Genomic DNA, 19,566 nt, shown 5'->3' on the forward strand with positions numbered 1-19,566 from the left:
ATGACGTCCATGTTTGGCTTGGTGGGTTTCCCTCAGCTCTCCTGATGTTCTTAAGCATTGAATAATCACATATGAACAGGCAGTGGCTCCATACTCAAACATGTATTAAATATTCATACACACAGAAAGGATGTGCAATGTTTTGCTTTCCTGGAGGCATTAGTTCTTCAACTTATAGCATGTGTAAATATGGTAGAAGATTGCATTACTGAAACGTATTCCATCAAACATTTGGCTAATATTAATATAATATAATAATATTAACATTCTCGGTTATCAAATTATTCATTAGAATTCCTAAAACAGGTGCACTATGCATGAATAAAAGAGAATCTTTGTACACGTAAACGTGTAAAATTGGGCTGAATCTGACTTTTTGTTTTTGGGACTGCTTATTGAAATAAGTGGTCGTGTGAAGGGCAAACTTCCAAGAAACAAAACAAAAAAAAAATGTTGAGATCATTATTTGGAGCTTTTCCCTTTATTTGAAAGTGGATAGACATGAAAGGAGGAGAGAGATGGGGGATGACACATAGCAAAGGGCAGCAGGTCAGATTCAAACCCTGCGCTGCTGCAGGACTCAGGCTAACATGGGGCAAATGCTCTTACTGGGTGAGCTAGAGGTCACCCAACATTTGTTTTAACTACTTCCATTCTGTATACACAGGTAAACCATAGACTGTATATTATTATTATTATTATTATTATTATTATTATTATTACAGTCTATGGGATAAACCATAAGCTGAATACAAACATGACCTAAGGTTAAAAAATACTGGGTTTAAAGTCATCAGTCCCTCCTTTCAGTGTTTTGAAGATGTAAAGATTGCATACATTTTAGGGGGCAATGTATAGACAATGTATAGAATAAATGTATTCATGCACTGTGAATTTGCAACCATATTTTCCTCATGTCCATATAACATGTCAGTAAAGTGCATTGACTTGATTTGGTCATTTAGGTTGTTTTACAGAGAAAGTTAACCTGACATTTCTTTTTTTCTTTCTTTTTTCATACATATCTTTTAGTCTAGACGGATTTCAGAAAAAAAGGCCTTCTATAAGAAGTGAGGAGCATTTATGGATACAAGTCGGAAACCGGCCTACTTTACATATTTCAAGGGTGCTGAGTCCAAAAAGCAAAATTTTGAGTTTTTGACCTTCTAATTTGCATATCAAAATCGCCATAAATATTCAATAAATGTTACTCTGAAATTTCCCCTGTTGATATGACATATGATGTACACCATATTACATGATAACAAAGAAAAAAATCCATTACAAGTTGTCTGAGATTTTATGTTTTTATGCAAATTAAGCATTTGTTCTCTAAATTCTAAGATGGGAAAAACCCAGGTGAATAGGGAGAAATATTCAAAAAGAGACCACCATGAATTAATGAATTATGCCAGCTGGGTTGTATGTTTTCTGACAACAATGCTAAAGTCAGTATTTTCTCCTTTAAATTTCTGTTCCGTGACGGAATATCTGTTTGTGTTTCAGCCTGTGTGTTGTTATCAACTGCCAATTTTGACATCCTGGCCAGGTTGCCAGATATACCTGTAAAAACGTAAACCCAGCGCACTACAGCCATGAAAGCAGCAAACAAACAATCAGGATTAACAGAGACGTACCCAGCTTTAAAAACCTTGGCATATCTAAACAGTTGCATGACCAGAGACGTAATAAAATCCGGTTTTAAAAAGATGGGGACAGCTAAGAGCCCAAAAGGATGCAGATTTGGCTAGTTTCCTCCTGAACAGGTAAGCATTAAGCTTTAGGCTAATTTACCACAGCTACAAGGGATTGGCATTATTTTATAAATAAAGATTCTTTTTTTGGGCATTTTGGCCTTTATTGGATAGGACAGTTGCAGACAGAAAAGTGAGGAGAGAAAGGGGGGAAGACATCCAGCAAGGGGCCAAAGGTTGGATTTGAATCCCGGGCCACTGCGGTAAGGACATTCTTATGTCACAGAATCCAATACCTGAAAGTTGCCTGGAAATGATCCTGTGTGCCTGTAAAAAACAATGCACAACACGCCAGTGCAAATGCCGAAAATCAGGGCTGTTATGCACTGCAATGTGTGCATGTCAGAGTGATGACCAATGTCCTTGTTTAAATGTGGAGGTGTAGTCCTCAAGTATACCAAGGCAAGGGGTAACCAAAGAACTTGGAAAAGGACTGCAGAAAGAAATACTAATCAAAATGAAATTCCAAAGACAAATGGCACACAAGCAAACTAGAAAGGTCTAAAAACAATTTACCAAAAACAATTTACAGAGGGAGTGAACTACAGAACTAAAAATCTAACATAAAAAAGCAAAGCAATTAGCTACAAACATGAAAGAAGATATACAGAAACAAGATGTGATCTGTAGAACTAATATAACAGAAGAAAGCAAAAGCTAGACTCCAAAGGAAATATACAGAAATGCGGAGTGACCTATGGAACTTACAGAAGAAGACAGATGAAAGCAAAGCAATTAGCTACAAACATGAAAGAAAATATACAGAAACAAGATGTGATCTGTAGATCTGTTCAAGGGAGGTTCATGGTGTTTTGGGGTTTTTCGATGTTTGAATTAAGAGCATAAATGCTTTGTTTGCATAAAAAAATGAAATCTCAGACAACACTGGGAACATTTATGTCGGCCTTAAAAAAATGACAAAAATAATGCTTAATTTCACCTTAAAAGTTGGTATTTTGCATATATATATATATATATATACACATAAAAAAGGCACTGAGCCTCCGCTATATCCTTGCTCTGACCGTAGACTATAGATCTAGAAACTTAATTTCCTCATCTTTGATTGCCTACTTACAAAAAAACTAGGTGAAAATGGTCCAATGACTGTGCAAGATAGGCAATTTGGCGGCCATTTTGATATGCAAATTAGAAGGACAAAAACTCACAATTTCGCTTGGGTACCAGTTTTTTTGGATTCAGCACCCTTGAAATATGCAAAGTAGGCCGGTTCAGTATGGATTCATTTCACCCATTTTCCCCCCTTTTAGAACACCAACAAACCCCCCCCCCCCCCCCACCCCCAGAACAAAAACAGGAGGGGTGAACACCAACAGAGAAAAAACAGAGAAAAAAAAAAAAAAAAAGTAAAAAGGGACATTTAGATTCAGATGCTTGGAAAAAAAAAAATTCAAAAAATTAACTATAACAATTTGTACATGTTGCTCGACAAGTTCGACCACCATATCATCGCACCAAAGACAATTACTGGCTCTTACCTCTTTCATAATCCTAACTGGAAACAAAAAAAAAAAAAAAAGTTTATCTTAATTAGAACAATCTATCTTAATCATCTAAGGAGGGAATGGAATTGATGGACAGAATGGGATTCCAAGTTTTATAAAATTTGTCGGAGCACCCCCTAATACTCTACTTGATTTTTTCTAAGTGTAGAAATGACATTAGATCCTTTAGCCACGAGTTAGGGGAGGGAGGATTCTTATCCTTCCAATGAAGTAAAATACATCTGCGGGCCACTAGAGACGCGAAAGCGATGGAGTTGCTTTCCCTGTTGGTGAGTGTGTAAATTCTTCAGGCACACCAAAGATGGAGGTTAAACTCCAAAGCACCGGTTTGTTTAGAGCTTTTGATTATTGAGTATTGTAGAAAGAGGACCAGAATGAGCTTAATCTCGGACAGGAAAAAAAACGTGTGTATGACTGGCTGATGACAGAGAACATCTGTCACATGTATCACTTGTATTAAAAAGTTTATTAAGTTTAGCTTTGGAAAAATGTACCCTGTGCAGGACCTTGAACTGAATTAATGTCAGACTGGCACAAGATGAGGTGGAGTTAAGGGCCCTTTTTGCCACCATTCGTCTGACAAGGTACAACCTAGCTCCTTTTCCCATGAATTCCTAGTTGCCAGTGGGGATGATAATGATGACAAGATTAATTTCACCACAATTGAAATGAATCCACGGACCGCAGGGAGAGAAAGAATTACATCAATGAGAGTACGAGGTTGTTTGTGGGGGAAGTTGGGGAAATTACAACGAACAAAGTCTCTGGCTTGAAAATATCTAAATAAATGAGCTTGTGGAAGGGCAAATTTAGTTCGGAAGTTCTCAAAGGAGATAAAAATGTCCTTATCAAAGAGTTGATCAAAATTCACCAGCCCCTTCTCTTTCCACAGAGTGTAAGTTGAGTCAAGTGCCGCGGGTGAAAATAAATGGTTTTCACAGAAGGGCATTTCAATCAGGAGAGACTCCGTTGCAGATATGCAAACATTTATTAATAAGCTATAACCAAGTAAGTACAAACATAATATTTTTTGGAGATTAGACTCCATTGTAAAGGGGTATCTATACAATTCTAATGTTTAGGAAAACCAAACATATCCCCCAATGGAATCTAGACACTGGTGGTGGTGAGAAAAATCCGTAGACGTAAAACGAGCCGTCAGCCGGGAGAAGACCGAGAACACCGTCGAAAATGCCTGGAGGTAGAAGGGGAGGAGGCAGGTCGCACTCTCGTCTGAAAATACAACTGACAGAAGCAGGAGAGAGAACGATTAAAACATGGTAGTCATGCTGTGATTGGTTAGAACATACGTGCCCGATTCTAATTGGTATACAGAACCGTAACACCCACTGCCCAGCTGATCAGTTAAAGAGAAGAGAGATAACGTAATTGAAGTCTCCCTGACAGAATTTACGCTGAGCTACATTAGTGGGGAAAGAGAGGTGATTTTGAAGTTCCGTTTAAACTGTTTCAGGATTTTTATAGTAGTCAAGACAATTGGGTTGGAGGTGACTTTAGTAGGGTGTGCGTTTAGAGGCACATATTAAAGCTGATAAAGAGATGGAGTTGCACGAGTAGGCTTCCATCTGACACCAGTCTGTGCTGGGGGAGTTGTACCAGGTATAGATTTTTTGAATATTGGCTGCCCAATAGTATGCCCTGAAATCTGGCAGAGCAAGGCCACCCTCATCCTTGGTTCTTTGCAAAATTGAGTACTTTCCCGCCCAAATGAAATGTGAAATAATCTTATCCAATTCTTTGAAAAACGTTTTGGGCAGGTATATAGGTAGACACTGAAAAAGAAATAAGAATTTTGGTAGGACGTTCATTTTGATAGAATTGATTCTACCTAGAAGCGACAATGGGAGGGCATTCCAGCGTAGTAGATCTGATTTAACCTTTCTGACCAGTTCCACAATGTTATGTTTGTACAGTAAAGGGAGACTATTCAAGATATTAATGCCTAAATATTGAAAACTAGAAGAAGCTGAGCGGATATATATATATATATATATATATATATATGTGTGTGTGTGTGTATGTATGTGTTAGAGATGCACCGATTACAATTTTTAGGCCGATTCCGATTTCCGATTTTTCATTGAGTTAGGCCAGCCAATACCGATTTTAGCCGATCCCGATTTCATTTTTTCGAACCACTTTACAGCACGCACAAATATTTTCTTTAACAGAATATTTTACATTTTGCATAGAACATAGAACATTTTTTGAATAGATAATCAATCGCTATAAAATAGAACTATATAAATTACTAAAATAAAAAAAATATATAAATTCACATCTAAAGTGCAATGTTATGGAAGAACCATTTCCTTCTTTTCACATCCAATATCCCACTAAAGAAATTTGATATATTTAGCAAACTAAACTTCTGTATGTATGAAAACAGGGAAAACAGGTAATGGCATTAAAATAATATATAAATAACAAATAAAAATAAAATAAATATAGCCTTGCAGTATAAAGATACTGTGTTAGTGTATAAAACACAAACACAGGCCTGTTTGAACGTCAACAGTAATGTTACCTGAAAACAGCGTGTAGTTCCATTTTTAGCAAGTTTGCTTTATTTGTCACTGTGCATAAATATTAACACTACCGTTGCTGTCAACAAGCTTATCTGCTAACATTAGCTACCGGCGGTTACCTCGGAACAATCCAGCAAATAGACGGTACCCTAGTGTGCCGTTACCTGAAACAGATGATTTAACGTCGCCGCTCATTTTACACACAGTTTAGCAACAAAACTAAACGCTGAGGGAAGATTACTACGTTTTTAATATTGGTGTGAGCGGTATGCATCCCCACTAACCTGGAAAGCGTTTTAAACAGTAATGTTAATACAGCTTGCCGGAGAAATACAGCGTCTCTTTTTTTTATTTTCTTTATTTTTTAATTTTTTTTAATACAGCGTTCGCTAACGTTAGCTTCTTGTCTCATCTGGGGTCTAATAAACAGTTAATTCATCAAAGTCATTGTGCCCAATGCTATTTTCCGAACTGTAGCTGTCATATTTCACGGGACCTGCGTGAGTGTGGTTTTCATGTTCCAGTTGTTCAGCCTCAGAGGGGAGAGAGAGTGGCTGACTGTTTGCCTGAGATCAGTAGAGCAGACGGCTCTGCAGAGTCGTATATCATTAAGACTTCATGACATTTGACATATCACCACCAGCACACCGCACTGTGCCATTGACTTACTACAGAGTTTGACATCCAACTCCAGGTAGTCAATATAAGGGATGGCCAGCCCATTGGCTGCTCGGAGCTGCAGCCAGTGGCAAGATACCCCACGGCTCAAAATGCTGGAGGAAAAAGCTCTCTGTAACTGTAGACACCATGGACCCAGTGTCTACCAAGCAAGGGACATCAACCCCTCCCATATAGCACGTCAAGATGTGGACAAGAGGAAATTAGCGTAGGAACTTCCTCCAAAACACTTGGAATAAACTCCGAGCCAGTGGCCGAATTGTGACTCTGCAATTCGGCGGGCACTAGTTTTCCCGAAGTCAGACGATGATGCAGTTGCCTACTAGACTGTTGGTGGTCAGGCAAGGCAGGCTGAGTCCCCCTCACTTTCCAAAGTAAAGTGACCTGGTTGCTGACAGCGCCGACATATAACAGGGCCCTTATAAGATGGCCGGTTGCACGGCTGGGAATTTTGTAGGAGGGAAATGCTTTGAGTAAGCTGGTTTAATTGCTCTTGCTGCAGCTTCAACATTTGAATCTCACTCAGATCAGACGCTTGGGTGGAAGTACTCAAACCCTGAGGACCGCACTGGACTCCAAACTGCATGCCCAAGGCAGAGGGGACGGAATGACTTCGGCCCCTAGCACCCCCAGGCAAACCCTCGCGCTCCCACCGGATGGCCTCGGCCTAGGCTTCCGGCGCACCAACTGTTTTAACTCGCGACAGAGAGCACTTTCAAGCACGTGCTCCACAAACTGGTCGCGCAACAATACTTTGGAATTTGGCTTGCCACTAGGGGCACTCTGTTTTACGGACGCCATAAGACTCATCAGGGCAAGGGAAAACTCTTGCAGTGTCTCTCCCTCCTGCTGTCGTCTAGAAAAGAAAGCCTCCTGGTGGGCTACGTAGGACTCAGAACAGCTATACAACTCCTGTTGTGCCGCTATAATTTTGGTTGGGGCGCCTTGCTCTGTACTGGGACGGTACTTTAGTTCTTCACGCGCTTCCCCCTCCAGGTGATCAAACAAATAAAAGGCCTGATTGGACACAGACAGGTGGCGTGCCCTCATACATGCCTGTACCTCATCGAGCCACTCAGTCAGCCCTATACCTGATCTACCCCGGAACGTGGGACATTTTCTATCTCGGGGTACAACAATCAGTCGCTCTGTCTGGCAGTAGTAGGGGCCGCAGAGCTGGGACCAGGAGCGTCGACACTCTGCTCCTGGCGCATCCTCTCATTATCCGCTCTTAACTGTGCAACTAAATCCCTCAACTCCTGTAACTCCTCACCCGTAACTAAGCCCTACCGATACAATGGGGCTGCAAAGGGAATTAACAGAAGTTTGTTTGGAGCCGCAAGAGTATGAAGAAGCCAGCTGCTGTTTTGTCTCTTAATCAAAAGAACACAAAAAGAAACACGGTTAAACACAGTAACCCACAGTACAATGGTTACACCATACAAATACAGTAAAACAGAAAAGGAACATACGTCTATGGCTTTCAGAAATGCATAATCCTGCCGACAACGCCAGATTGTGGCGAGTGGGAGTTTTTGGTGTGGAGCGCCTTTTTGGCGCGTTCAACGCCCAGACCCAAGGAAGACACCAGCAACACCACCCGGGGAATTTCACCCCTAGAATAGAATTTGACTAGCTCGATAGTTATACCACCAAAATACAGAAAGCACACAGGTTTGACTTATACATGAAGCCAGAGATGTAGTTCCATTAAAGACAATTATTTTATTTATACAATTACTAAAACTTCAAGTATAAAATACCTCTAAATCACCATACACACACGGGGTAGGAAAATGGGAGAGGATCAGTGCTGAGGCCTTACCAGTGGAGGGACAGGGTCAAGGGGTGTGGGATCTCAGGGAAGGATCACCCCAATCACACGTGAACACTCGCACACACACACACACACACACACACAGTGGTGAAAAACTCAAAATAAACCAAAAAGGGGTAAAACGCAGCACACGGGAGGGAGACAAAGAAAGGCAAAACTATCGCCCATGTCACAATCACGCAATCTAATGCTGCGTTCCAGACACAATTTTTAGCCCGTAAGTTACGACTTCAAGTCACGACTCACGACTTGGTAGCGTTCCAGGCAAAGTCACGACAAACCCTTCTAGCTAGCGTTAGCCAGCGGCTACCTACCGTTGACGTTAGCTCGCGCTAGCTAATACTAGCGATTTCTAGTCTGCAACATATTTTGGGCTTAATTTAATAAACATAACCTGTAATAGTACACAATCGTATGTGTATTGTTTTGATTACAATGTGTGGAATTACTTTACGTTGCCTATTTATTTCTATTTCTCACAGTTAATCACCGGCATCTGTACAGCATCAAAAGGGGTCGACATCGTTGTTTATGTGTGTGTGACGTCAAAAACTGTAACTGGGAGTACAACGATCTGGTACGAGTTCACGAGTAGTAAGTTACGGGTTTGACTGCCATTCTATGGCACTTTCACCGGTAGAAGGTTGTGAAAACATGAGTTACGGGTTGCCTGGAACGCAGCATTATACAGCCCTGGTTTACGGACAAGCCAGCCTAATCACTTCCGGTCGTCAGATGAGCTGTCTGTCAGAGCCGTCAAAACAATGACATTCTACACTCGTTGCCTTCAAGACTTACCCCGTGTCACTATTAACGATGTACACCATCTTATTAAGGCCTACTCAACCACGGCATTAAGCAAAAAGGAAAAAGGATTTAAGCTGTACATAACCAGCTATATTCATGACTATGAAGTTAAGTGTACAATGTTACCGTTAGCCTAACGTTATTGTCAATTCTGATGTTATGCGAGAGTAGCGTTACATAGCAATAACGTTAATGTTTATAATGTAACATCGAACAATATAATATAATCATGTTGAATCACATATTAGCAGTGAAATGTATGTGAGCTCCTGCTCTTTGAGATAAACAGGCTGGCAGTCATAAAAATAGTGTATTAAAGCTATGTTGTTATGCTCGCGTAAGCTAACGTTATGCCGTTACGCTCGCTGTTTCAGTTTCTCAGTTTCTGACAAGAACGAGTCAGGAGAGGTGTCTGTGAGGGCAAGCTGCTTCAGGTCAATGAGGAAAAGCGAGAGACCACACAACTTAAGTGTAGGGAAATGAGAGCAGGTTCAGTGTTGTAAAAAATGCTTTTTAGGAATGAATTGTATTTGCAGTATCAAGATATTAGATAACAATGCAGCCTAGTTCACCCGCACACAGCAAGTGGGCTTAAACACACCAGTGACTAAATTCCAGTAGGTTAATACATGTACTGTAGTTATATAACATACACTGTAACATACCTGAACATCAAAAACACATAGTTTACCAACTTGTATACATTTATTTTACAGATTTTTCTCAAAGACTCTAAGCCTGTTGAACTGCTGGCATGCCAGTGCTCATGTGTGGCAGGGATTGCGCTATGTAGTCACATTGCAGCATTGCTGTATCAAACATCACATTACAGCCAACAGGGAGCAATAGCTGTCCCCCCTACTTACAGCTGCACAAGGTCTGAGCAACATTGGCACAAACCCAGGACCCAGGTAATGTTTTTTTCCAACACTTCCACAATTAAAATATTTCAATCAACTCTCAACAGGTTTGCACATAGGCTACATCATCCTTAAATAAGTTATTGTACATTTGCTTACAGGGTTTCAAGCCTGGTCCAACAAATGAGATGGTAGTGTTGTCAGTGTGGTGTCTTAAATAGTAATGCTGTGATGCTGTATGAAGAGGAATCCGCCGACACTGTTCTTGATTATAAAAAGGTTTATTACAAGCAAAGATTCAGCATCAATTTTACAAACTCCTGCAGAGAGCTTGGAGAACGACCAACCCAAATTCTTCCAAAAAGTCGTTCTGCCGTTCTGCTGTTAACACAGGGTATATATTCTCTGCATTGTATGACCTAAAGTGGGAGGGTGTATGTGTGTTCCTGGGGCCCCTCTGCTAATGTAATCAACCTCATAGCATAATCTTATAACAAACATGTTCCCATACACTGTTGAATATAGGTTTCCTGTAGGCCTCTCCAAGGTCATTAGTTGACTGTGCCTAAACTGGTTATTCGCCATAGAATGACAGAATACACATTTACCAGGACGTATACTTATCAGGACCCCTTTCCTGTCATTGTTCCAGACCCAGCATCTGCATCCTCTCTTATACACAGGGCCCCAACTCTCTCACCATAACCTCAATAACATAGTACAATATGGAATACATTTAAATTGAATATATGTAGGCATAATTAAACATAAGTCAAAGTTATAAATCATCAGATACAACATCAGCTCGGCCCAAGGAGAGAAGAGTGGCTGAAGGAATCAGGTAACATGAGTTAAACTGAATATTTCTGCTCCATTCTGTGTCTGCTGTTTCTGTCCACACAAACACGCACTGTAGCGTAAAGCTACAGAACACAGGTGTGTTCATTCATTTCTGATAATTAAAACATTACTGACTGTTTAAGTGATCAATTATCTTTTCAGGAGTAACTTATACAAAGGAGCCTGTAACCTGACCTGTGACCTTCCAGACATGTCAGTCCTTCGGTTGAATGACATCTACCAAGGCATGCCAAGGGAAACTGCTCCACTAATAACCATGGGAATTGCAGGGGGTGTACCATTAGTAGACAGTGCCTTTGGAAAAGTCCAAGAAGGTAGTGTTCTCTCCTACCATCTTCCAGCATGGACTCCACCGAAGACACATCTACATGCCACTGCACCACCACGACCATCCTTACCTCTTGATGGTTACTCTTTGGGGCCCTCAGAGTGTTGTTTTGTGCTTAACTACCATCAGCAGCTGCACATGAAATCTCTTCAAACATCAGAGCTCATGGCGCACCAACTTGAGGAAAGCACAAGACAACAGAGCACACTGAAGGAATGGCACCTTCTAAGAAAGCCACGTGTGACTTCCTCTAGATTCTGGTATGTATAATCTTTTTTATTGATAGTCATTACATTGTTTAAGTTGTTGTTTAAATACTTAGACCAAGGTGTGTGTGTTCATGCATTTCTAGAGAGGTTTGCCATGTGAGAGGACAGTCCTCAGCGGAGAACCTGGCACTCAGGATTTCACGGCCAGGTTATCAGACCGCAGAAATGAAGAGGAATCTTCAGATGGAGCCCAAGGCAGTAGAAGAGTACTGCCTTGTTAAGGATGTAAACCACTATCCTTGCAGTTTCATCATCCACCCAGATGCACCATGGCTCGGGTCATCACCAGATGGGTTGGTATACGACCCAAATGCTGAGCCTGCGTTTGGACTGCTGGAGGTGAAGTGTCATAATGTGAGAAGCTATGTAGACTGTATTACCTTAGGGCACCAACCTTTTTGTAACTGAGAGCTACTTCATGGGTACTGAGTCATACGAAGGGCTACCAGTTTGATACGCTCTTCTGAAATAACAAATTTGCTCAGTTTGCCTTTAGTTATATATGATTATTAATGATTAATGATAGTCATCTATGTGAAGACACTGATCACGTTAATGATTTCTCATTATCAATAATTATCAACAATGACTTAACAAGGTGGGAAACAGATAATATCAATATTCAATTTTCATTTTTAGAACAGGCCTGAGGGCTACTCATGTGGTCCTTGGGGGCTACCTGGGCGGGCACCATGTTGGTGACCCCTGCCTTAGAGTCTCCGATGGAGTGCTACAGCTAAAACCATCTCACACATACTACTGGCGGGTACAGGGACTACTGCTCATAACTAGTCTGGAATGGTGTGATTTTGTTGTCTATGCAGAAGATGACATGTTCATTCCAGGGTTTCCCGCAGCATTTTGCAGTTTAGGCCCGCCTTAACAACACGCGCACACTGCCTTAACTGAGTCTTCAAAAAAAAAAAAAATTATATATAACCGCAAGTCGCATCAACACAGTCTGTAGGAAACAAGGTAATGCGAGTTGTAAAGATACCACCAATCACAACGGAAAGAGCATTTGCTGGCGGTGAGTGTAACTGTCATTTATTCACATTTAAAGGGATAAATCGCCATTTCACCGCCGCGTGTGCGTCAGAGTTTGTCCAACAAATGTGTGGCAGCTGGGGCATGCCCGGGCAGAGATGGGGTGATGGACTTACTGGAGCGTTGGCATACGGCAGGCAGAGAACATTTATATATGTTTCTCTGTCCTGTTCTTCACATCAGTGAGGCTTTCTTCTCTTGTTTCAACGAAGTGAATACATGACGAAGTGACTGGAACTATCCATCACCTCTTGCGCGTGGATTCTCAACGTCCCGGTTGTTGCCCAGTCTTTGAGACACAGCTGTTGTCTTTTTTTTTTTTAATCACTACACGCGGTTCACAATACACGGTTAGTTAGCATAGTTAAACACTACACACAGTGAAATTACGTGTCCTGTTTTTATTTCACGCATACTATCTGCTGGAGTGTGTGAAGCTATGGGCTGAGCTCTGTTATCTCAGCGCAGTTTGTTTTGGGGAAGAGTTGTCAGGCAAAGTGGAAGAACGCGTGTCACGGAGGATAATGGGAGCAATGGCAGTAAAATTGTTACAGCACTTTTTTTGAAAATAGTTTAATGAGCTTAAAATTGCTAAATTTTGAAAAACTGGTTATTTATTAATTATTTATTATTATTTAAATTGAATATTTAGTGTAGTGTGTACTACGGAGTCTGCACTACAGAGATGTATTAATTATATATTTAAATTTGATATTTAGTGTAGTGTGTAGTACAGAGTCTGTACTACAGAAAAAAAAAAACCATTCCATTGACAGTACTTGTTTCAATCAGTATTAATCAGTTAGCATCAATGTTGGGTACAGTAACGTAACTACTTTTTCGGGTAAAAAGTAGTGTAACGCGCTACTACTGAAAATTTGGTAACGAAACGTAGTTCCTTTTTCAATTCAGCGCAACGTTACTTTTCCCAGGGATAGATTTGACAGTGACACTGCCTTCTCAGCTGCGCGCTCACAAGCTCCACACGGGACGTGACAGATACTGCCTGGTAGCAGAGTAATCATGGCAAGCGAGAAGCAGCCAAAGCTAACTTTTGAGAGCGTTTTAAGCTCCATGGCTTTTTCCTAGACGGCGCTCTGAGCCAGGCAGACACAAAGCTGACAACCTCACAGATGGATGCGGTGGAGATGGCCTCATATATACACACAGCGGACCGCTGTGGACTTGTGTCGGTTGTACAGACACGCAAGGATTTCCAGAAAAGAGGCTGCATGTGTCTACAATAATACACGGACCATCGTGGCTGTGCAACCGGTACAAGTAGATACAGACATCACATACACACTAACACTGTGTAACACCGATGACCTGCTAATGTGCATTCAACCCACGCTGGAATCGTTCATAATGAATCAACCGTCACTCTGTGAGTAGAGAATCCAGCCTGCAGTGGAGTTCAGACACTTCACTGATAAACCAGAGATTGGCTTAATTGGCAGGAATAATTAACTACAGTCTCTGCCAGAGACCCCTGCTTTTAAAAGTAACATAAAAGTAACAAGTAAAGTAAAAAGTTACTTTATATAGGGGGTAACTAAGTAAAGTAACGGATTACTTTTTTAAGAAGTAACGAGTAACGAGCAAACACTACTTTTTAAAAGTAACTTCCCCAACACTGGTTAGCATTGATTTTAGGTTTTAGTGTTCATTTGATCATCTATTTTCAAAAACTTATTTATCCCAGTGTCTATTCTATAAACTCCTAAATAGCTGTAAGTAAAATGAAGAACAGGCCTGCATAGATAGATAGAGATACTTTATTAATCCCGAAGGAAATTAAGGTGTCCAATAGCTTATACACATACATACACATAGGCACACAGACATATGACATCCACGTACACATACTACATACTACAAAAATACAATATATCTACTCAACTACAACAGGCTACACAATATATCAAAAAATAGAATACTCATTACTTAACTATATATAGTTAAAGTTTAAGTTGAAAAATGTCCATACAGACAAAAAGAACAGGGTGGTGTATTGACCATACAGGCAAGCTAGTAAAATAAAATGGGCAGGTGGCTAATATAGCCAGTAAGGGAGGCCAACAGTGGCAATCAGTCCAGTCCAGGGTAGTCCATGACGATGGAGATTTGTAATTGTTGTACTTGTGATATCTGTATTTTAATTTATTTATTTTGAGTAATGTTTAACTGATGTATTGCATGACACCATGTTGGGTTTTATACACCATCAGGACCATTGTACACTCTGTTGTATGGTATTGTAAAGTATCTGTTTGTACATGCTGTCTGAAATGACGCACAATTGTTTTTTACTGACTGTATTTAAATTGTTGACCGTAGAACATGTCACCTTCAATTTATTAAATTACATATTTTCTTATGTTCATATGTTCTGAGATTATTCATTTGTACCTAAACACAGTATTGTGTAAGTGCTGCTTGTTATGACCACAGTGAAATACACAATGTTTTGTGAGAGCCCTAAAGAAAGGCTGTGGTATCATTCATTTTTAATTTCACTGTAGCAAAATTATGTGTGGAATGGCCATCAACTGTGTTTTATATACAGTCAATGGGAACAGTTATAACAAACAATAACATTAACTATAACAACAACAAGAACAATATTCTTTGAATGCTCTGCCCTCCACAGTACCACTCCACAAAAATATTGACACCTCTACTTAGACCAGGCTTTTACAAGTGGACCATTCTGGTAATTTAACAGGAGGCATGCGACTACATACAGCTGGTTAATATTTCCAAACATGTTTAGGGGGATAACTGTGTCAAAGAATTTGTGCTCCTTCATCCGACGAATTAGCCGCTCAACATGCACCCTAAGGTGTGCGATAGACTGGGTCTCATTACATTATTACATGTTATTTAGCTGACGCTTTTATCCAAAGCGACTTACAATTAAGTGCTTTCAACTGTGAAGGTTCAAACTCCAGACAACAAGTAGTAAGTGCAAGTACATTAGCTTTAAATAAGCAAAGCTACAAAGAGACATATGAAAGTGCAGGTTCAAGATTTTTTTTTTTTTTTTTATCCAAGGTGTAGTCGGAAGAGATGTGTTTTTAGCCTTCGGCGGAAGATGTGTAGGCTTTCGGCCATCCTGATATCGATGGGGAGCTCGTTCCACCATTTGGGAGCCAGGACAGTGAACACTGTCTCCCTGACTTCGTTTGCTGGCATTTGAGGTCTTCCGGCTAGGAACCATGATCCACCATGATTGCCATATCCGGCCTGAGCAGTTTACATAGTCTTGACTCCACAAGGATCTGCTTGTCACTGACTGAGCCAGCAAAGAGGGGAGAAACAAAGGTTACAACACCATGAGGGGCCATGCCAATCCCCTTCAGTGTACAATGGGACTTGTAACTGGAATAAACTTCACTCTGGAGTAAAGGAGAGGAAGGTGTTTGGCATCTGAGCTCTGTGCAGTCCAGGATCACTGTAGTGTCTGGGTAATCTTTGAACTCTGCTGGCAAGTGCTCATTGATTTTGTTTTGGGATATCCAAATTCGCTGCGAGCCGAGAACACAAAACAAAAAATTAGTCCAGGTGTGAATGATCCTGCTAACAGTACCCCATACCAGTCAGCCAGGTCCTTCTGCTTCAGTCCAAGGGCAAGGTAGTTCAGGAAGAGGAACAGTTCATCTACTGGCTGTAAAGACTGTGTCTGTACCATGGCTGTACTTTGCCTTGCTGAGTCACCATCTGCAGTTCTTGTTCTGGTCACTCGAACCATGTACTGCAGCGATGGTTCGATGACCTGCCAAAACCGCATCAAGTGCAATGATTGTTCCACACTTTTTGTATTGCATGACAAGTTGGTCTCAAGGAGGTAAGACAGCCTTAAGACCACTTGAATCATTATATAAAACAGCCCTTAAGATCCATGACCAAAAAACACGTCAATATCACCACTGCAAAATAATCACTAAGTGCAATATTTTAAATTTTGGAAATTTGATAATGCATTCAAATGTTTGCTTACTTTTTTAAATCATTCATAATGCTGTCGCTCCTCCTCTAAAAAATGTATTACGCTCAACTCAGAAAAAAAATAGAGCTACTCGGTCAGCCACTAGAGGAGAGTGCAATATTCCCAATCGCAAAACTTGCAAATCATCCTTTTCTTTTGTGGCCATAACTCAGTGGAATACTCTCACCACACACCTTATTACATGTACAAATCCTCAAACCTTTTTGAGTTTGACAAAAGCATGGTTACTGTCACAACAAAATTGTACACATTTATGGTGTGTGTGTGTGTGTGTGTGTATTGGGAGAGGTGAGGATTTTGATTGCATAGCTTTGTTGGTATGGGGTGGGGGGGGTGGTTTTAGGAAGGGGGAACAATTGAGCACATGATAGTTTTAATTGTAAATTAGGTGTGACTGTGGTTGTAAAATTGTGGAAGTCTACTGTTCCTGTAAAAGCTTTGGGAGAATTTCCGGCAGAAATGAGTCCACAGCAGGAAGTGGCTGAACTCTAATCAATCACTGATCTCCTTGGCTGTTTATTGAGTAGCCTAAAGAAAATAGTATTCACATTGGGTGTTATTTTAGTTTTATTATTTCTATATGTTCAAATATGTGAACTAGATCATTTAAAAAGCATTTATTTGCAGAGGCAGCAGAGGACAATATATAAATGATTTCCTCCCTAAATCTGATTTTTTCATAAGGAGGTCTAGTGAAAATGGGAAGCTTTTATTAAATCTACTAGTTCTTATTATTGTACCATACTCACAAGCCTACAGATGGTTAGAGGTGAACCTGTAACTTAGACAAATGGACGTGCATACAGGAAAACAAATGGTAGGCTACATTATGCATTTTTTAATTGAACAGACGTAACACTATAGTTTAGCAGGTATTATAATAGTATAGCCTATTAAATTACGAAAAAATTACCTTGTGTAAAAACGAATGCCTGTGTACGAGCCACCAAATCACTGTAACCCGAAGTGAGTGACAGCTGCTCCAGCTGCTGCCTCAGCTGGGCAACTTCATCCCGAAGACTCTCATTCTCAGTGACCACCAAGTCCACAAATGCAGGGTCCGGCCTTGAACAATAATCATGATTGTTGGCACAAAGAGTGCCAGTAACTTTGTCGGTCTCCATCCTCTCCGGTCTGGCTCTGATCCGCTCCTGTACCTCAAGTCTTACTTTTCCGAGAGAGAAGTTATTCCAGGGAAACAAGACATGAAGAGCGCCTGGCTTTAGCCTCCTTCTACCCCCTTCAGCTGCTGGCTCAACAACGTCCTCTGACACAAAGTGTCGACTGCACACACAAGTGTGGTAAGAGATCACAAACCTTTCTCTTCTGATCTTCACAATCCATTTTTGACATTGTTGATGGTTGGAGGGGAAAGTATGGAAGCTCAAAGACGAATTAAATTTTGCTGATGATGAACACAGAGGGACACAGCAGTGCTCAGCTGTCGTCCCCTCACGACGCTGAAATTTATACGACTTTCTCATCTCTCAATCACTTATTTATTAGGCCTACTGCTATGAAATAACTATATAACTATACTAAACTACTATACTTCACTACTATAATATATATTTACTGTCCTGTCCTGATCGTTTTCTATGTCATAAATGTCCTGTCCTGATCAAATTTAAAGATGCTGCGGTTGGTGGCTGTTGCTGTGCTGTGGCTGTTGCTATACTGACATTCCACCGGAAGTGAATCAGCTGGCTTACATTAATGCGGAAGTTCTAAAGAGCCTCCCGTGCATAAAGCCTATTGGGCAGCAGATCCTGGCACTGAAAGGCGCGTGGATGCGGCGCTGAAAGGCGCATGGAGGCGTTCAAAGCCTGGATTGAGCTCATACAAGTTGAAACAGAAGTCGGTTGAGACAAAACAGCAGCGTGGCGGGGGAAGGAGGGGTTAGTGCAGATACCAGCGCTGGCGAAGCAGTTTACAAACCCCGTCAGGGAGCTTCACACCAATACACCACCTCTAGTGCCGATAGTACAGCTACACAGGGCCTTCAATAGAACGGCCGATTACTTAAACACTGTCAGGGGAATACTCGAGAGAGAAGAAAAGCGTTGCCTAACCTACCAGCAGCAAAACTCAATCCAATCCCGTTACAGGAGTGGTCTGGTTTGTGACAGGGAGACACTGCAAAAGACAATGCACGCTGTAATGCCCATCCTAACACAAACAAGGCTTATAGGCAACAAACAAATTAGCAACACTGCATTACCTGTCGAATTTCCGTAACTGCACCACGGAAGCGAGGGGACACAGAGCGGACATGTGGCTCCGGCAACAAAGAGTATATAGAGTGTCAAGAGGACAAACCCCCTGCCTATATAACATGCAGTTACTTCCTGATTGGTCCAGAGAGTGATGTGATTGAAAGCATAGCGACCAATCAACCTGCTACACTGGTAAAAAAGGTAACTGGCGGCATTCTGTCTTAATTCGGTCCGTTTTGCAGACGTCTGTGGTGCGTTGCCCTGTACTTCTGCTGGCTGCGAAAAGGACGCACAATCCATCCAGCACACTCTGTCTCGCTTCCAGCAGCTGTAAAAACAATCAATAAAGACAATCAGTACTGCGCGATGCACTGCGTATGGACACAACACATCTATTAATGCACCTGAAAAATAGTCACATTGACCAAAACGGATCTAATCTTACCCTCTTTTTTCTCGCTGGACTCCGAGCTGAACTCTTCACAGCTTCCGCCTGTGATGCAAAATCTGGTCGTTTCTACCTGAAGCTCCTGCTTACTGTCTCGTAATTACAGGCAGCTGGAAAAGTATTAAATGAGAGTGGTATGAGTGGTAAGTCACAGTAAAATTAAACAAGGAATGAGAAAACAGGAAAAGTTTGCCGTCATTGTCAGCATCATGTAAATCTGGACTTGCAAATATAGCTCCGAGCAAATAGGTCACGGCCTCGTTATGAGGCGAGGTTAGTCTGTGAAAACAAAATGTATGGTTAAGATCGGTCTATTAACGTATCTATTTTCTTATACAGCAGAATGAAAGCATATTCTTTAAATCTTACCCTTG

This window comes from Sander lucioperca, chromosome 13 (genome assembly GCF_008315115.2).
Source record: "Sander lucioperca isolate FBNREF2018 chromosome 13, SLUC_FBN_1.2, whole genome shotgun sequence".
NCBI lineage: Eukaryota > Metazoa > Chordata > Actinopteri > Perciformes > Percidae > Sander > Sander lucioperca.